Source organism: Vanacampus margaritifer, chromosome 1 (genome assembly GCF_051991255.1).
Source record: "Vanacampus margaritifer isolate UIUO_Vmar chromosome 1, RoL_Vmar_1.0, whole genome shotgun sequence".
In the NCBI taxonomy this organism is placed as follows: domain Eukaryota; kingdom Metazoa; phylum Chordata; class Actinopteri; order Syngnathiformes; family Syngnathidae; genus Vanacampus; species Vanacampus margaritifer.
In genome coordinates this window covers 49,465,403-49,486,497 of record NC_135432.1, presented here as the reverse complement: position 1 = coordinate 49,486,497, position 21,095 = coordinate 49,465,403, and the positions used below count along the sequence as shown (strand labels likewise).

At 37.6% G+C, this 21,095-nt stretch overlaps 1 protein-coding gene across 1 annotated transcript in view; it reads left to right on the top strand.

Moving 5' to 3' along the window:
* Positions 1-21,095, top strand: part of lrfn5a (leucine rich repeat and fibronectin type III domain containing 5a) — a 167,545-nt gene that overhangs the window by 54,505 nt on the left and 91,945 nt on the right. Inside the window, exon 2 of the mRNA XM_077573115.1 lies at positions 19,714-19,814. The gene's annotated coding sequence lies outside the window, so the exon portion shown is untranslated. The remainder of the gene's footprint in view (positions 1-19,713; positions 19,815-21,095) is intronic.

Below are 21,095 nucleotides of genomic sequence, written 5' to 3'. Positions count from 1 at the left end.
CTGTGATGAATGCTGAGGGTCACGCTTCAAGTCCTGCTGCGGACATAAGGAAATTGCATTTAGTTGCTGTTAAGATTCCCTTGAGCAAGGCACCAAAACTGTTTTTGATATTTACATGAGTGCAACATTTTCTTTCACTATCAACTGTGGCACTTTCATCTAATGCTTTGACCAACAGAGACAACATAAATTCCAATTTTTGTATAACAACATAGAAGTCAGATGTACTGAGAGATGGTGGGATGGGCCAGTGGGGTAGGAGGGAAGAGAGGAATGGCTACATAGATAGTGAAAGGATGCAAAGGTGTATGAGGATGGAAATAATGACAAATGCAGAAATGGAAAATGGACCAGCTGGATACCAATGCCTCCAGATTGCATGAATGAACACACAAACACATGCAAGTGTAGTGTGTAATACTGAACTTTGCACTTCACTAGAATGCTGTTTTCTTTTTCCAGTGGTCTCGTAGCAAAGACTTGATTCAGGTCATTTTGGGTGGGCATTTTGCCACTTGCTGTCAGACTGAAGATGACATCACAGTTACTGTCAAACTTTGTGGCGTGTTTGCGCTGTTATATCACTAGAGCAATATCCTTAGTGAAAAGGACGTTAACAGGGAGCAAGCTGCAGGTGCCGTTGTAGAGCAATATTTAGCCCTCTTAGCGGCATTCGTAGTGGATTTGGCCTTTAGTCTTTGTATGATTAGATTTATAAGCACTCATCAGTGTAAGAGAGTTGACGGATAAACGCTAGTTTTATCCCTCCTCGTCATTGTAGTCCATTAATGCGGCACCGCTACTTTCCTGCTACAGGGGGCGTGTGTAGAGAAATAGTCAGGCTTGGGGAGTAACGGAATACATGTACTAAATACCATTACGTAATCAGATTACATTTTTTTTTTTAAACTGTATTCCGTTACAGTTACAGGAAAAAACATATCAGGATCAGATTAAAGGTACATTTGTTAAAAATGGGGATTACTTCGAGAGATTACAATTTCTACGATGAGCGAGAGTGCGAAAGAGAGCGAGGGCGAGAGAGAGACAGACAGAGACGGTCAGAGAGAGAGCGAGAAACAGAACGACAGAGCAAGAGAGCGCGCGTGCACGCCCGCGCGAATGGGACCGTTGCTACATGTCGGTGAGGTGTGGACAAACGAACTGACTAGTCGTGTCGTCCAAACGTGGGCAGTTTGAAAAAGCTTCACGGACGGGAGGAGGAAATGGCAACCGGTATTCACTTGAACTTACTCGTCTTGCTGTAGCTTCTTGCTAGTTGGCCCGCTAGCCTAAAACCATAATGTGAGTTACACCTTCCAAACAAATCTCCCACCAATTCACTTTTTAAACATCATACACAACATATACACGGCTAAACTTGTGACTGAGATAAAATTTTATTTTGCAGTTGATGTCACGCATCGTCATCCTCATTGGATGACTCTATCTATCTATCTATCTATCTATCTATCTATCTATCTATCTATCTATCTATCTATCTATCTATCTATCTATCTATCTATCTATCTATCTATCCATCCATCCACCCATCCATCCATCTAAACTGTGAGGTGTGGTTGCTTTCAGTGACAGTTCGAAAACAGCATATGGCCTTCAATCAATCAATCAAGAAATTAATCAACCAATCGGACAAAACACAAGGATTTTTGCTATTTGTAGGCTGCCCGGGTCCCTATCACCCGCAAATAGCAGGGGCACATTGTATAGAATATATATTGTGGTGATATTTATTTTTGTTTTGTCTTCATCAGCATACTCGATATTGGATTAATCCAAAAGTAATCAAGTTACAAGATTTTAATATTATGGTACTTGGATTACATTACTACAGGTAACTTGTAACTGTAACGGAAAACATTTTATAAGTAACCCTCCCAACCCTGGAAATAGTCACGTGACATCCGGATCTCTATTAGCCCTGTTGCTCAAAGCTGGGATAGGCTTCAGTTCACCTGTGATGCTGAAAAGCTGTAGAATGAATGAATGAAATTAATGTTCTGTGAATATGTGTGAAGGACAGTTTGTGTTTTTAAAGGTATGCCAGGCTTTGTACTCAAAGATAGCTGGATTAACTTGATAATGTGACAGATGTCTTTCAATTACTCAGCAGAGAAGGTAAGATGTAACTCACAGAAAGTAGACAATATTTTCAATATAGACAATCTAGTTTGGAAGGGAATTCAAATACTTAGTTATTCCCAATTTCCCTCTTTAACCATCATTTATCCAGGCAAAGCAATTGGGAAAATCTTCTCGTTTGCAATGCTGGCCTGGCTGCAGACAGCAATGTAAAAATAAGCAAAATAAAAGCATATCCAAATGCATATGCAACAAACTGTACATTGTGATTTAGTTATCTATTTACATAATAATGCCTAACCTATAATTTCACAAAAAGTGTAATCAAGACTGTAAACATTTCCTTCTTTCCTCCTTTAACTTTACATTGTTGCTCTATTTGAGTGTGACTGCAGCTGCTGTTTACTGTGCTTCCCACAGAGATGTCATTATACTTTATGTACAGTACATGTGTTCATTCAGCAGGCGCAGGGCTTATTTGCAATTCAGTTTTATAGCTGCTCAATGTTGGAACTTCACAGTGGTGAACCATGATGTGCTTTTCCTTGCGGAAAATCCCTAATGTTTATGCATAAGTGGATGCAAAAGACATCCACAACAGTCTGCACTTCTGTTTCTCAGTTTTCTAACTTGCTCGCAGTATTACAGTAAAGATTAATATGTGTGGGAATAGGCTTTGTGCTCTATTACAACTAAGTTGATGGACGTGAAGATATGTGCATTCTTATTTGATGTATTCATTTATATTTGCTTAACCAAGCCAAATATCACAGTGAAATCATCATTTTCTTGTGGTGCTTTCAATTGTGATGACCAGTAGAGCTGCCAATGAAAATCATTGACGATCATCAGAGTCATTGTTTTTGACGGTTTGTTAGATCAGGGCATGTTGTTAATATATGTTAACTGTGAACATGTGAAACCCTTACAGACTCTTATGTGATTAAGGGCTATGTTAATAAACTTGACTTGACTCAAAACTTGTCACTTGCTGCTACTGCTGGCTATATGTCGCTCAAGTGCAGTAATGGTAATCCGGGTCATCTGTGATGTCAACAGAAGCACTGTGGGTAATGGGGAAAGAGTGGTATATAGAGAGGCGGGCGGCTCTTTTCTGTCCGTGCGCCAATCGCTGCTGCCATGGATAAGCTTCAACTGATAGCGACAAGTTTAAACCTATGGAGGACCAAAACTTAAAATAAATAAATAAATAAATACAATTGAAAATAAAAAGGGATATACAAAAAAAGATATAAATGGAAATTAAAAAAAAAATATATATATATATATATATATATATATATATATATTCATTTGGGGATATATATTATTTTTATTTCAATTTATATTTATTTTTTGTACTTATTTTTTTAATTATATTCTAGATATCTTTTTATTTTCACTGTTATTCATTTATTTTTTATTTAGTTATTTATATATTTTACATTTGGGCAGTTTTTGTCCTTCTTATACACCAGCTTCCAGTGGACGTTATTTGTGTCATTCTGACAGCGTGTGGCATTTATCGCTGGTGTTAGTGAATGAGACGTTGTTTATCAATTAGTGTCATTGCATAGAGGTGGGCAATTTCTCTGCCAAATATATGCATATTACCTCATTTAAATACGCGCAAAAAACACCGGCGCACCAGAACACAATCTGGTTGGCAGTGCAGTTCATAATGAATTTCCCCATCTGTGCGTGTCTTGTGGATTAGACACTCCCGGATTGCTCTATTTATAATGGTTAGCACCGCGCAAAAGCCACGCAAACCTTTTGTGGATTTGGCCCTGACTGCGATGCAAACCTGCCTTACATGGCAGCACGGTGATAGACAAGCATCTGACATTCAAAGGAAGCATATTGTGGCTGATGCCTGTACTCTGCAACTCAAAATGTCAGTGGTCCAGGAGAGTCATGTTAGGACACCCTGACGATCATGCAAATTACCACCATTCGCATTGGAATGCTAAACAATAAGTACTTACATTCATGATCCAGCGACGTTGATGGGTACAGACAGGAGTGTCATACAAAAACAACTAACCGGGTCGAAACTGACTCCAACATCACAAGACATAATTTTCACATCTTTTTATATATATATGATTTTGTTTAAATAGAAGTAACTGACTGAAGTCAAAAAGTTTTGAGGCTGTAAACAATTTCAGTAGTACTTATGTGCATTTAAAATCTAAAACGGGTTGGTGCTGACCCTAACACAAGAGGAAGGTTTTTGAAAAATACATAAGCATTTTTTTTTTAAGCTTGGACATCTCAGCTTGCATGTCAAGCAGGGAGGTAACAGATCCCATTTTTAATTGTCTTTGGTATGACACAGCCAGGGATTGAAGCCACAACCTCCAAGTCTGAGGGTAGGCACTCCACCACTAGACCACTGAGCTTATACTGGAACAAGGAAAAACGAGTTTAGTAAATATAACAAAACGGACCAGCTATTGAAGAGGAATAAAAAATATTTGTCCTCTTTGCGTGTTCCAAAACTTGAAGACAGATTTAATGTAAGAAAAAACACCTTTGCAAAAATGATTTTAATCTAACAGAGATCTCTGGACATCATGACATGCTCCAAACATCACATAACAGGTGGAATTTCAGAGTGCCGAATGTGTCTCTTCCGCGTGTAAAATGGCTTCTTATAGTTAAAAAGACCGCCTCTCTTTCATTTGTAGACAAAGCATACTCTCTGGGTACTTTTCCATGAGCGATGACGAAAACAGAGTCAGGGGTGCGTGTTCGAAACAGATTCTGTTCTCAAGGACCAAATGTGTTTTCCCACAGAGAAGGAACTTCTAGACCAAATAATATGTCCCAGCTTAAGGTCAAATTATACTGAATTCAACACTACTTGCTTTACACGTCTATAAAACCTTTCAACATGGTTAATATAAAGAATTAAGATGTTAATAATGTATAACAATGGTAAGATATGAAAATAAAGAATTTAAATGTTAATAATATCTAACACTATGCACGTCTGATTGTTTTCATACTTGTATTGTTTCATCGATCCATCCATCCATCCATTTTTTTAACTGCTTGTCCTCACAAGGGTCGCGGGGGGCACTGGAGCCTAGCTCAGCTTGCTTCGGGCAGTAGGCGGGGTACACGCTGAACTGGTTGCCAGCCAATCACAGGGCACACAAAGACAAACAACCATCCACACTCACAATCACACCTGTGGACAATTTAGAGTGTTCACTTAACCTGCCATGCATGTCTTTGGAATGTGGGAGGAAACCGGAGCACCCGGAGAAAACCCACGCATGCACAGGGACAACATGCAAACTCCACCCAGAAAGGCCAAAGCCCGGACTCGATCTCATGTCCTCTGGACTGGGAGGCGGACGTGCTAACCATTATTGTTTCAATTTATCTTATTACTAGATTATGCCAAATCTTAAAATAAGAAAATTAAACTTCTGAAACCCCAGTTCAGGGCCCTTGGTGTTGGTTAGTTAGTAGTCATCTTAAAATGCGAAAAATGCTTGTTTTAAGCCTCACTGTACTTAAAACTGTCTGTTAAGACTCAATGCCAACACTGCTTGATCAAATATGATACTTAAATAAGTATCTTAAAATAAGCAGAATAATCTTGTCTGATAATTTCATTGTAAATAAAAATAACTTGTCATAGCAAAATAAGCAAATTTAGGTTAAATTTAAGAAATTATATCTTAATTCAGTTTTTGCAGTGTGGATGGATGGGTGTATATATACATATATATATATATACATATTAGAAAGATTACCTTTATCTTTGTAATCTTGTGCGTGTTCAAATAAATCAAAGATGAGATTCTTGTAAAGAGGGTCCTTGCAAGGTTGATTTATTACAGAAATCTCTGGTCACACAATTGCATATCACCCAAACAGTGTCATCCAAGAATGTGTGTCCCTCCCCCCAGGAGACACAGCCCTTTTATTACAATCAGAGTTTGTACAGAAAAACGCCTCTCTCCTCCCATCAAATACGAAAATCAGATTACATTCTCACAGAATGAATCATCACTTCCCCCCCGAAAGTGGCCTTCTGTGCAGCTTGCCGTTCACTCTTTACACCAAGCAGAGCAGGAGAACGCTGTCCATATTCGTGGCCCAACAGCCAGGTTAATCCAGCACGTTTGTTGAGTCAGCCCAGAGAAACACCTCTAGCCAAAGATTGAACCTGCCTGAAACACTTATACACTCGCAACAGACAGAGGGAGATGAGATCGTAGCAAGAGAGCACTATCTGCTTGTTGTAATTCATTTGTTTTTGAATTTATTTATCTTTATTTATTCTATAGTTTTATTTAAATTTGTTCACTACACTATAGCAAGTAGTATTACTACGTATATTAACGCATATGTCTACCATAGACAGCTTCTTCATTACATGTTACCTCAAATCATGCTTAAAATGTGACAACTCTCAGTCGGCGCCCTCATGGGAAGTTCTGTCAAGCCTCAGGACTTGCATGCAAAATGGCCAACTTCAAATTCTGAAATGGGACTCAGAGACAGAACAAATGTTAAGTCATTTTCACACCTACGAATGAGTCATCAGAGATGAAGGGGAAAAATAAAAAAAAATGTTAAAAAAAATTACTCCACATTCAACTATAAAAAGCAGACCTGATTAAAAAAATATATATGGATAGTGGCCTGTAGTTATCACCTAAACCTCTATATCCTTCCGCTTAACAGGAACAATTTGATCTAACAGATGAGCATCAGAAGACCCCTGCTATTCACACACACACACACAAAGAGTTGCAACCAGATGTTGCTTGTCCCAAAAAAATTACACCTCTACCTCCTAAAACAATAGCAGACTCCCCCCATCCCCATAATTTTTTTTCCCTTTTTCATTGAAACCTACTATTTTCTACTTCCTGCAAAACGCCATCCATATACATCCTATCTTATCGCCCTCATTTTTGGAGACAGAAAATACCTGTCTCCAACAAACTCAGTCCTCCTTTCACTTTACTCCTGTACTTCTCCATTTTCATAAAGGCATTGAGGAGAAAAAACACAAAAACTTCCCTTCTACTTCAACACTCCCCCAGAACATTACGCAATCACTTTTCCATTGTCAGGGTCACACAAACATTCAACAAATGTTCCACATACACATCTCTCATCCAATCTCTCTCCCAGTTCCCAATGCAATTATTCAACAATTGTTCCTCAACTTCTCAACCTAATGAAGGCACATACAAACGCAACAATCACACAATTTACCCTAGTCATTTTATAACAAAGAATGTTCTCCTTCAATTCACACACCTTCCTCAAATGCTGCCCACACACGCACGCACACACATAACTTCACCCCGTAAAAGCACACATCTCAGATAAGGCAGCTTCCTCTAAACATCTTCAATTTAATAGCTGTTCGCCAATACATTAGAAGCTTCATTAGTCATATCACGTTCTCGTTGTGTAAACAATTTATTCCGTTCAGCCTGTAATGTACGGTGTTGTTTTGTCAATTCGTCGTGTGCAGCTATTTCAAAACGAGAAAGAATGGCACGCCATTTGCTGCGAAGTAACTGTGGTACTTCCGCATGTCTAGTCAGTTCTAAACCGAAAGCACTCGCCTGGTTCAATCGGTCCTATGGGTCATCCTTCATAGCCAATACTTCATATAATATAAAGGATTTTAATAACAAATCATCCAAGAATCTATCGATTGCCTTAACAATCTGTTTTCTTACAGCTGAACTAACTTATCCAAGGATTTTAATAACAAATCATCCAAGAATCTATCGATTGCCTTAACAATCTGTTTTCTTACAGCTGAACAAACTTATCCAAGGATTTTAATAACAAATCATCCAAGAATCTATCGATTGCCTTAACAATCTGTTTTCTTACAGCTGACACACTTATCCAAGGATTTTAATAACAAATCATCCAAGAATCTATCGATTGCCTTAACAATCTGTTTTCTTACAGCTGACACACTTATCCAAGGATTTTAATAACAAATCAACCAAGAATCTATCGATTGCCTTAACAATCTGTTTTCTCACAGCTGACACACTTATCCAAGGATTTTAATAACAAATCATCCAAGAATCTATCGATTGCCTTAACAATCTGTTTTCTTACAGCTGACACACTTATCCAAGGATTTTAATAACAAATCATCCAAGAATCTATCGATTGCCTTAACAACCTGTTTTCCTGCAATTGCGCATAAACTAACGTGATGGCATTTCTGTAAACAATGCTCTCGTCACCACGTACGTGTATAGTTCAAACACCGTAGTAAAATCCGAAATCAGGGACTTCGCGTCCAACTTAACGACTTCAAATTTTACCAATACCTGTTCACACAGATCTCATATTCAATTTAGTTATTTTACAAGACGAATACCAGCTGCAGCGCTTCCAAACAGACAGAATTCCTTAAACGTGGATAAATGTCCACTTACCGTAATTAATGTGGCGCCAGGAATTCTATCCGTCCGTGAACGCCACAGCCCGTAAAAAGTCGTTCGTCGGTAGTCACCATTTGAAGGATTATACTATATTTTGTAATCTTGTGCGTGTTCATATAAATCAAAGATGAGATTCTTGTGAAGAGGGTCCTTGCAAAGTTGATTTATTACAGAGATCTCTGGTCACACAATTGCATATCACCCAAGCAGTGTCATCCAAGAATGTGTGTCCCTCCCCCCAGGAGACACAGCCCTTTTATTACAATCAGAGTTTGTACAGAAAAACACCTCTCTCCTCCCATCAAATACGAAAATCAGATTACATTCTCACAGTATGCTAGGTTGATCTTTCACATTTAGACAAAACATATTCTCAGTATGCTAGATTGAACTTTCACATTTAGACAAAACAGAATCTCAGTATGCTAGATTGAACTTGAACTTTCACAAACAGGACAAAACAGAGAATTTAGACAAAACAAGATAACAGATAGGTTAAGGTCGAGTTATATTGAGTTTGACATTATTACACCTGTGTAGATGTGCATCTACACATCTATAACTAAATTCAAAATGGTTAAAATATAAAATAAAGAATTAAAAATGTTAACAATGTTAACAATACACACACACATATATATATATATATATATATATATATATATATATATATATATATATATATATATATATATGTATTAGGGCTGAACGATTATGGAAAATAATTAAATTTTTCTCCCAAAGATTGCGATATCATATGCGATTATTTTTTTCAAGGTCCTTTTCCCTGAATTTTTTACCCAACAAAATCTAATTATAATCAACAATATCAGATCTATTATAGATTACATGATCTTAAGATAAAGGCAAATAAAGCCTTAATATCACAGTTTTTTGTACTACCAGTTTTTTTAAGTACATAACTCCACATGTGTTCATTCATAGTTTTGATGCCTTCAGTGAGAATCTACAATGTAAATAGTAATGAAAATAAAGAAAATGCATTGCATGAGGTGTGTCCAAACTTTTGGCCTCTACTGTATATGAATTCATAAAGAACATTTAAAATGGAACACGCAATGTTTTTCTGTCTCAGAGGATAAATTCTGTGTCCAAATAATGCACAACACAAGAAAATTCTCTAATTAGGCCTACAGTGGAAGAATCCACAACAGCAGCAAATAAGTGAAATACACAGTTTAGTATAACAAGCATACTTTTATTTTTTATGTACTTTTATTTTGTATGTTCATATACTGTATGGTTTATATAATGTCTTGTGCCATTATAAATCAATGTAAAAAAAAAAAGTTGTATAATTGATTTCCAGTGGGTCGATAACAGTCCAATGGAAGTAGAGGAGAATGAGCAAGAGGTCACGGTTTGCGTTTCCTTGTTGATTTATTTGGTAGACTTTAGTGTTTTACTGCTCATTGACATCTGTCAGCTTGTTCTCAGTGGTGTTTAAAAAGGTCTGATGATCACAAATATGGACTACACTAAATCCGAGAGAAAGAATTTGTAGTGAAAAATAAGACACCCGCATCAACAAAAGTGTGATTATCTTGTCAAAACGTCTGCTGAAATGTTTTCTCAGTGAGTCTCAAACATCACCTGAAATAACTTGTTTCATGTAGCATTGCATTCTTTTACTTCGACTTCATTTTTACACAGTTGCACTTGATTGTTAAGTGTTTTTCTTTAAAATGTTGCCCGATTGTATAGTGTCCACTCTTAATTATTAAGGCTATAACAGTGAACACAAATCCAGTTACAGTTAGCATTCAAAGTTGTTGCATTGGTCTTTGTGACAAACTGTTACACAGCACACTTTGTTACAGCTGTTGGTGGTTTTTTTTAAGTGCTCTATAAATAAAGCAGAGTTTAGCTGTCCCAACCCCCACCCACTACCCGCAGTTACATTTTACTTGATTATGCTGCCTTTTGTAGTAAATTGCTTTCACTTTTGGTCCTACAGCTGTTGAGACCAAACTCACCAACTAGATCACCCAACCAACTGGAAATTGGTCACAGTATTAACAGACAGAATATTGCTACCAAGGTTTCAGCATGCCACATATAGTCAGATGAGCTACTGTACTGTATGCAATCTTTCCAGTATGGGTCTCCTGTGGGTTTACTTCTTCCGGGTCTTGTCCGGGATTGAAAAGAGGTGAGGACTGGAGCTTACCTGCTAAACTGAGGTTTCATGAAATCCGCTGCGATCTCATACAATATGCAATATTAACCTACTGACAGGCGTGATGTCGGGTTTTTAAGTTTTACTTGTTGGTGAAGTTCCATTCACGAACCCTGACGAAAACCCCAAATTAGCTACATTCGCATGCATTTGTTTTAGGGTACTATTTACGTGATTAGGTTTTTAATTTAGCTTAACACATGGTAATGACTCTGAATGCATCCTTCAATTTTTGTTGTCATTTTCAAACAAAGCTGTCAATTCTTTATATGTTTAAAATTAAAAGGAAAAGTAATTTTAAAAAATTACGCTAATATTTTATCTTTTACTGCAAATGAATATCGCTTGAAATATCGTTCCACGTAGCTACTAATAATCTATATCATTATCGGCCTTGAAAACCCCCCACATCGGTCTATCACTAATCTGGTCTCTGTCCCAAACAAAGACAAATACTTCCTTTCTGTCTATTTATATATTCAGCCAATTGTATAATTGTACAGTTATGCAATGGATAGTTGCTTTTCAGCCCATAAACTATTTAAAACATACATGCACAGATAAACACACATTCCCCTAGTTACTGACCTGTTTTAATAATTCAGAAGACTGATTTACTGCCTGCCAGGCAGTGGTTTCAATCTATGGACATATTCAACCATCATGCACACACATAGCCATACGGTTCATACATTGCTGCACTTTGCAGTTTGACATCAGCTAAAGAAGTATAGGACATAGTGCGGATACAGTATGGATCAAGTTATTTATGGTATAAAATTTAACACTGATCCAAATGAGTCATCACTTTGATGTAACTAAGCAACCACTAGCCCAGTATAATAACAATTTTGATAGAATTGTATCCCACAGGTGAGAAATATTGGAATACAGTCCTAGTCGTCCGTCTGCTGCATCTGTCACTTCAGGGATATTTTATGTGCATGTAGCACAAATGCTCAAATCTAAAAATGTATGCGATCAACTACGTACATTGGAAAAAGCTTTAGTTCTTCATGGCTGTGAATTTGACAGGCAGGATTTACTAAGTGAATATTTTTAACCTTTTCATGCACAAATTATGATAACCTACATCAGGATTTTTTTGTCGACTGTTTTTATTACTCTTTAGGCATGAAAAAAAAATCTCCTTCATGCTTTTTTAAACATTCATTATTCAAGGAGTTGGTGACATGCCCACTAGGGTGGATAATGTGCATTTGTGCAACTGACGAAATGTTTTTAAGAAAATAATAAATAACAAAAAAATTATGTAAACACTCTAGAAAATGTCTGTTTGATTTTTAACATTGTGTTCACATATTTTTAACATATTTCAAAACTACTACATGCATTGCAAAAACATTTACCCAAAGAAAAATTTACTTTTTATGAAGTACAGATAGTCATTTTCTTTTTTCTGGCAACCATTCATCATCACTGCCGCTGTCCTCATCCTCACTTGAGTCAGATGGTATATGGTCAACTATCCAGTAGGTTTTGCTAGCATGTTCTGCACCTGACCACTACAAAACATAAGGACCAGGATGCTTACTCTCATATGAGGACTAAAATCTTGCTAAAATAGAAATTAAATGATGACCTAAAGCAAAAAAAATAATACTGCAGATAAAGTATTTTCAAAGGAACAAAGTTACAGCAACACTAAGTTGTAGTCACAATACAGCTAATGAGGTCCAAAGTCCAATTTAATGGACTCATGATCAATCGGCATTTCCTCAAATTGCAAAATCAATACTAGGATATTTTAACAATTATATTACTCCTTAGTTGTTGCTTGATGTCCCATTATATTTTTACTTGCAAGGGCCTCCTGGAATAGAATGAATAGACACTTCTTCCTTCCTTGTACGTCACATCTGAACTCCTATCGGCCATCTTGTTTTCAGTCTTTTTTGTTTTGTTTTGGACTTATAAACGTTGACCACTGGATGGCAGTGTATGTCAAGACTACACTAGTGTCCACTGGAGTGGCTACTGACCAACTGTGGCAAAAAGATTCATTTATGTAGGAGAAAACAACGTTTTAGTCAATGTCCACTGTAGTAACAACTATCCGTGAAAGGTTTTAAGATGTCTGGTGGCATACATGACTATTTAAAATATTGAATATTCTTTAATAACAGTGGCACACAAATAGCAAAAAGTGCTTGTATTTCATCGACTGAAGGCAGACCAGACAAATCGTCTGCAAGTGAAGGTGTCGCGCTTTCACACATGTTCAAATGTGTTCAAACCATGATGGATGATATCACAGTGACATTTTTAGCTGGTACATACCCCCTCCCTTTGACAGCAAGACTCTGTGCAGAGTCTGTGTACATTGCCCATGTTGTGAGCACACTTAATAATAAACCAGCTGTAACTTCTGAAGCAGAATTCCTGTACCAAGGCAATTTAGACACGTGTGCAGTGTGGTGTGAAATAAGATGCCTGATGTTATATAACAGAAGATTGTTTTCTCTTGATGGAATGGTGTCTTGGTTTCTTGTGAGCACCCACCAAAGAGTTTGTTTGTACAAAAACGTCACTTTGAAATTTCACACAATCATAATAATATTTCCACACTTACTGAGTTCATGCTCATTAGCCTGGACCTGTTAAGTGTTCTCTCAACTAAGTTACACACTATAAGAATTAAAAGAAAACCTAACCAATTGAGCAGCAAATGTATAACAACACATACTCCCACTGAGCAGTTTAAAAAAAAAACAATATTATATTTTTTATCTGAAGTGGCATGGCTGTTGTGTTGACACTCTTAACTCTTTGACTGCCAGACGTTTTCAAAAACGGGTTGTCGCCAGTGCCAGCCGATTTAAGCATTTTGAGTGATCTTTCAAGGTCCACAGAAAATGTTGTGTTTGGACTATGGAAACACACATACTATCAAATGAAAGATTGGACTCTCAGCTTTCATCAGAAAAAAAAGTTTGTTTCTACCTTATTCCGTTCTTCAGTAATCAACAATAGAAAATGGTTACTTTCACCGAAATTCTCTCTTTTGAAACAAAAAACGGAGAAAAAGAGCTTTTTGTGAAACGATGTTATTTCATGCACTCTAGTGAATTGTACACTTCTTTTTGTCCATGAATGATGCCACAAACACCTAAATAGTGCTTTACTTCTGTAAAACGCTTTCACCAACAATGAAAAAGTGTTTTTTGATTGCAAAATACGTTTATTTCCATTCAACAGTGTAACAATTTGACAAAACAATTTCGCAAACTATTTACAAATGTGTGCAACTGTGGTACTACTTACAATTATGTGGATGTTTCAAATACAGTTTTTCCTTTTGTAACGCTCTCCTGCGTGCAAGGAGACGCCAGGACTCGCACAACAGTTTACTTTCACTTTCACATTGGTCCGTTTTGCGTGCAAACGTTACACTTTCTTGACGGCCTTTTTTTCCGGGGAATAAAAAGCAAGTAGCAGACTGTACACACTTCCTCCGATGAATATGCATTGGACTCGGGGCACTCTCCGTCGTCCGATCGAACGTCCGCCTGTGCGTGCTCGGTTGCGCTCCGCGTTACGACACCGTCATAGCCGCCGCGTCAGCGGTTCCAATTTCGCCGTCATGCTCGGATTCACCTTCATCATCATCGTCATCAATGTACTCTTTTAGCGTTGGTCGATGCCTTTTGTCTTGTAAGTGTAGAGCTGCTTGCAAACGCTCGCCATTGCCCGTTCCCTCCTCCATCTAGCTCCATCTAACGTCTTCTACTGCCGCGTCAATGCTTTCCAACCACGGAGTCACCATCATCTTCATCATCGATGATGATCATCGTCATCAACAATGTGCTTTTTTAGCGATGCTTTTGGTCTTTGCGTCCACATAATTGTAAGTAGTACCACAGTTGCACACATTTGTAAATAGTTTGCGAAATTGTTTTGTCAAATTGTTACACTGTTGAATGGAAATAAACGTATTTTGCAATCAAAAAACACGTTTTCATTGTTGGTGAAAGCGTTTTACAGAAGTAAAGCACTATTTAGGTGTTTGTGGCATCATTCATGGACAAAAAGAAGTGTACAATTCACTAGAGTGCATGAAATAACATCGTTTCACAAAAAGCTCTTTTTCTCCGTTTTTTGTTTCAAAAGAGAGAATTTCGGTGAAAGTAACCATTTTCTATTGTTGATTACTGAAGAACGGAATAAGGTAGAAACAAACTTTTTTTTCTGATGAAAGCTGAGAGTCCAATCTTTCATTTGGTAGTATGTGTGTTTCCATAGTCCAAACACAACATTTTCTGTGGACCTTGAAAGATCACTCAAAATGCTTAAATCGGCTGGCACTGGCGACAACCCGTTTTTGAAAACGTCTGGCAGTCAAAGAGTTAACGTCTTTGGCGCTCCTCCGTAGGTTTTTGCAGAACGTCATTTAACGTCTTTGGCAGTAAAAGAGTTAATAGGCAAGAATAAGAAGTTATTCCGTTGGTGCTAACCTTTTCAAGTCCCTTAAGTGTCCTGTGCCCAGCATGTATCAGGACACTTGGATAAGCTTTATCAAATTTTTTGTCTTTCCTTGTCAGTGTCGGACATGTTTCAAGCAACGTATGCAAACAGTCAAATGTCCATCAACCATCAATTCGGGTATGTGACACTGAATTACAAGAAGTGATTAGACATAACCTTGGGGGAGGGCTTTTAATAATAATAACAATAATTTGCAAATCCCTAAAACTGTTAGTTGTTATTATCCCATGCAAGGTTATTATAGTTAATGAAAACTAAATAACTGAAACAAACAAATATACAGTATTTTCACGACCGTAAGGCGCTCCGTATTATAAGGCGCAGTCACAGTTACTGGTGCTATTTCTGTTTAACACACACATAATGTGCACCGCACTATTAGGCGCACGCACGGTCAAACATACGCTAGCTCAAAACATATGGTAGCATGCTATTATGCCAAAACATATGCTAGTGCTCGCGCATGTTTTAAAAAAGGCAGCGAACGGAACAAAACTGAGTTTGGTTTAAGTAACAATATAAACAGTGAGTTCAGTTGTACTTGAAGTACATAACAATGTACTCACGTTGCTTTTGATCAATCCTAATCCACAAATCAGTCATAGTCCTCATGATCTTCTGTATCAGAAACAAACAACTGGGCAAATTCTCCATCTCATTGTCAGAGCCAGTCTTGTTGTCGTGTCCTCGGAAATGATGCCGGCTTTTATACGATCCATTGACAAATTGTGGCATACCTTGCACGGTGCTGCCTCCCAGTCTTGGTAAAGCTGTGTTTGCCAGCCTCTCGGAATGATAGAAAGCTCTGCGTTCATTTGCCGAATTTTTTTGAATCACGGAGATAAGGAAGGAAAAGTGATGCAAAAAAACAATCTGGTGTCTTTAGTATGTGGTGTGATCTGTTTAGCTACACTGTGTAGACTTGACTAAAGTGACTTTTTCTAAGTCTGTTGCTGTAAGTGCACATTGTTCAATAAAGCATTTAAAAAAGAAAGGAAAAAAAGTAAACAATACACTACTGTATGTAGTAGTTTAGCCCGGACACCCCTTTGCATTTGGTATGTTTCATCTCCCTCCCTGCCCAGCAGACCGCTCTCTTTTGGAGGGAGCTGTCAATCAAACAATTAACTTGTAAGTGGCTCATTAAGCTCTGAAACAAGCAAAAAAGAAAAAAAAAAGGACACATGCTCACTGAACATGAATGCTTTAGCGCCATGGCATAAGTTTGAACACAACAAATCACGAATGGCAGAGCGAATGCGTGGGGGTTGGTGGTGGTGGTGTGGGGGGCAGGTTCAGAGGGAGAGGAGGGGCTGGGGAACTCGCCACCAAGTTGACTCTTCTGTGCTCTCATGTCTGTCTTCAGTCAGGTCCGCCTTTTTTGTACATAAGCAATGTGTGCGGGAAGTCCTTTCACACAGTCAGTCAGATTTTGGACCTTGGTCCACACACAAGGCGCACCTCACTATTAGGCGCACCGTTGATTTTTGAGAAAATTTAGGACTTAAAAGTGCGCCGAATAGTCGGGAAAATACGGTATACGAAATAAATCGGAACATTAGTAAACTACATTTTACATTTACAAGTCTAACTAAAACTAACTCTAGTTATACTAAAAATGTCCTTCATTTTCATCTTTGACAATTAATTTCATACATAAGATGCTGGACCGGCTAACCAGGTGTCTGGTCGTCTCTTTCACTATCCATCTCTGCCATGTATGAACTAGACGTGCCGCAGATCCCCTCCCCTCCAGCCTCCAACTGCTTTCCTGGTAGAATCGTGTATGTATCATGGGTAGAATTAAGGTATTTTGGAGTCTCGTTAACTGGCAAGCAGGCCAGGGTTGCCAGGTTGTGTCAAATATTCCCCACAATGTAAAACTGTTGGCATTACTGTTGACCACTGGTTTGTGAATGGGTGAATGCGAGGCATTGTAAAGCGCTTTGGGCACCATACGGTGTAGATAAAAGCGCTATATAAAAATAAGTCCATTTATCATTTACCATCACTGTAAAATCGGGAGATTAGAGGTAGAAATGATTGATATGGAACCAGTTTCCCATATGAATCGGTAAAGTTGGCAAATATAGTGGTGGGCGGTATTTCATTCATTTAATTGTTTTGTTTCTGTTTCAGGCAATAACAAAAGCAACACAGTCAGTGTCGGATTCCACTATTAATAAAATAATTACTAATCCACTCCGACAAGCACGATTGAGATAAAAAAATTCAGTTTGAATTAAACAGCTAACGCGGGGGTGAGTGTCCGCCTCGCTTCTTGCTGGCTTTTAACCGTGTGAGTTTGCACCGGTCGGTCATTGCGCACACCGGAGGAGAGGGGCGTCGCTTAGTGTACAACATTTAAGTGTGTCAAAAAAAGACATAACTGTTGTGTTACTGCTGTACAGGTGAGCCACACTTTCTCCTGCAGCGCCTTTTCTTTATAAGAGCCCCTCGAACGCTTCCACATTTTCACCAACATCCCGGTGGCCGTGCTAAATACTTTAGCTAATGCTAGCACTATTGCTATCAAGAGTTTTAAACACGGAAACACTTAACGCTATCTCCGGGTGGCTACAGACCTGTACAGGATGCAGTCTGTTCCCGAAGCGGATTAGCGAGTGCGAATAAATGTATTTATTTATTTTTAAACTTCGGTGAATATGTGAATGTTCGTATTTTAAGTGCGCCGCACCTTGTCCCACCGCACGCATCCGTGCCCGCCTGTGCAAACTTCATTGACTATAAAGTGCAATCAGACCGCCAGAAAATGCTTAACCCTTGTTTGGTGTTTAATGTACCATTAACCAACATGTCTGCCGTGTAGGCAATTTATATTGTGCTTTGTTAAAATGCCAGTGCTAAATAAATATTTTATAATAATATAAATTTTAATTTTAATTAATTATAATAAATGCAATGATAGTAAAAATTGGCATAATTTTTTTTCTGTGTTTCGGTTTTCAGCCAAGCATTTTTAATTTTCGGACAAACATTTTCATTTTGGTGCATCCCTAATATATATATATGAATGTCATAGATAAAAGCAAGTGTGCAAGACGGCTTGTTTAAAATTATGAATTCTATATAAGTTATTACTTTTTTTAAGTCCATACAGTGCATCTTAAGCATAATTTAATATATATTGTGACATATCTAACCTTATAAGCAGTATTATTTACTTATTGCATGTCAAAGTCGGCAGACTGTTATATTATACCTGAATTACACTTTTTGATGTTTTTTCATCTGTTTGTATATTTTAAGATAGCATTAGAGTTTTTACTTCACAATACTTGCTGTGACTTTTTTTTTTTTAAATAATCTTGCTCACAAGAAATACCGTCTATTTAACAAACAACAAAAAAACAACTAAATTAAAGCTAAGCATGTTCAAAAAAATAAAAACTATCTCCCTCTAAATCTAATTAAAACCACAACATTTTCCAAACACAATAGTCAGAATGATATAAATATTTAAAACATTTAAGTAACTATCATGTCAAATCCCAAACTATTATAACCCTGGTCACATGCAGAGTGTACCACATGGCTCAATATTTGTCCAAGTACTGTCGTATCTCAAATTCAAAAGTCAGCTATGTGTAATATTACACTGTCAGTATTTGTGGACATTGTTTTTTTTATTTTTATGTTTTGGTCATTTTTCAAGTTCCTTTGCCAAATCATATAGCAGCACAGATAATATAAAAACAATATTGTACACCACATGCACTCAAACACAGTCTTAATTATAAACATAGATGTTAGACGTTAGAAAGGCTATTTTATGGAAGGTATGTATGATAATCTGAATATGAATATCTGTATGAACAGTCATCTCCTTTTGCCATCTGAGAGTTATGGTTAGTTTTAAATAAAAAGCAAAAATATACAGTATGTCATTATTTATTTATTTAAGAATGGTATTGGTGTAATGAAGACACTGATTTAAATAAGTCTTTGCCCTCATCTTTTGACCCATCTTTGCCTTCACCCTGCTGGCTCAGCTAGTATAGAAGCATTCTTTGTTTCAACTGTGCCCTCTATGCACTGAAGGAGGAAAGCTGAAAGGCGAGAAGGGATATAGCAGGGACCAAGCGAGGCATAGAGAGGGCAAATAGGGAGAGAAAATCCAAGTGTGAAATGGGATGAAAAGGATGAAGGTGGTCGGGGAACTGAGAGGTCAAATGGTAGCAGAAAAGATGGAAGGAGGGATGTCTTCAGATCAATGGCCAACAGTGTTCTAGTTATTGACATCCAGGATCTGCACCATGTTTTGTGTGGGTGGGCCAGGTTTCAAGACATTTGCTCTTCACTTCCTCTTGCTCACTGGCACACAGTAGTTGCTCTTTTGCAAGCAATTAAGCTGCTGACAACACTAGAAAACCTTTCAATACACTGCAGACTTCTAAGTTGTCTATTTTCTCTCTCTCTGTTTTCTAGTGAAGCAAAACAGAAGATATATCTACCAGTAGCCTCATCAGTGACAATCTATGATAACATGTGAATTCTGAAGCTCATTATCGACTTTCACATCCGTCAAGGTAAGGATGTTTTTCTATAATTGCTGCTGCTTAAGAAACACAAGTCAGTAGTGTTTGTCAACTTTGTTACAACTTAGTCATAGCTACCCTAACCATAGCTGAGAAGGTGTTTTCATCAATAAGGGCGAGTTCGGAAGTCCATGCGCTACACTGATGTTGTATGTTCGGAGTAGCAATTTTTGAATGCACTAGTGTGTTGCGTTAGCAAGTAGTAGGGTCTCACAATTCTATTCGATTCTGATTTTTGGGTATGCGATTCAATTGAGAATTGATTTTCGAATCTAGATGATTTTTGATTCAAAATGATTTGATTGACAATGATTTCTGCTTCAATTTATACATGTGCAAAGAATCATTGATCTACTCCAATCTGGTTTGCAAGATAGAATGACAAATAGAGACATTCAAATGTATTCAATTTTTTAATTTTTTATTTACAGTTATTAAGTTTTGAAATGTAAGAAAAGTGCTTTTTTATTTTTATTTATACAAAAACAGTGTCTGGACCACAACTGCTACTCTATGTAGCGGGCTATAAATTTCCTCGCTTTTGCAGTATATTATGCCCTCCCTGAGCAGACTGACTACAGTTTAGCAGACAGCGAACTGTCTGTCAAAAAGAGTTCAATGCTGTTATCTGTTTCACCCTTTTCCGTTCTCACTGACCATACAGAGTGCACGATTAAAGCAGTGAGTTGTTTAGCTTGTTTCCCGACTGTAACTAGCTCAAGGCTAACGCACAATGGAAAGTGCCATTGACTCGCTAACACTAATTAGCGCGCTACATACGGCACTTTTATCACTCAAAAGAACGCCTATTCATACAAAACGCTTCAGGAATGTATATAGAAAAGCATCTTAACATTACTCACCGTCATATGCTCTTTCTACGCTGCAAAAAAACAACAACCAACTTTTATTGACATAACTTGATAGTGACTTTTTCGTTTTACTCTCTAATGTGGCTATAACTCAACAGTGTATTAGAATCCATGGAACCACACTGCCCCTAAGTGTCCAAATCGTGTACACCAACGCTCCCAATAAAGGCACACACAAACAAGGACAAGACAGTATAAAATAATTTACATAAAATTGATTTTGGGACATTTAAAATAAATTCTGAATCATACTAATGAGAATCACGATTCTTATCAGAATCGATTTTTTGGCACACCCCTACTCAGTAGTAATCAATTTACTAACCCACACAGCTAGCTAACGTCAAGGTTAGCCAGCCTAACAATCATCACCATAAGAAAAGCCCCAGACCTAGTGCCA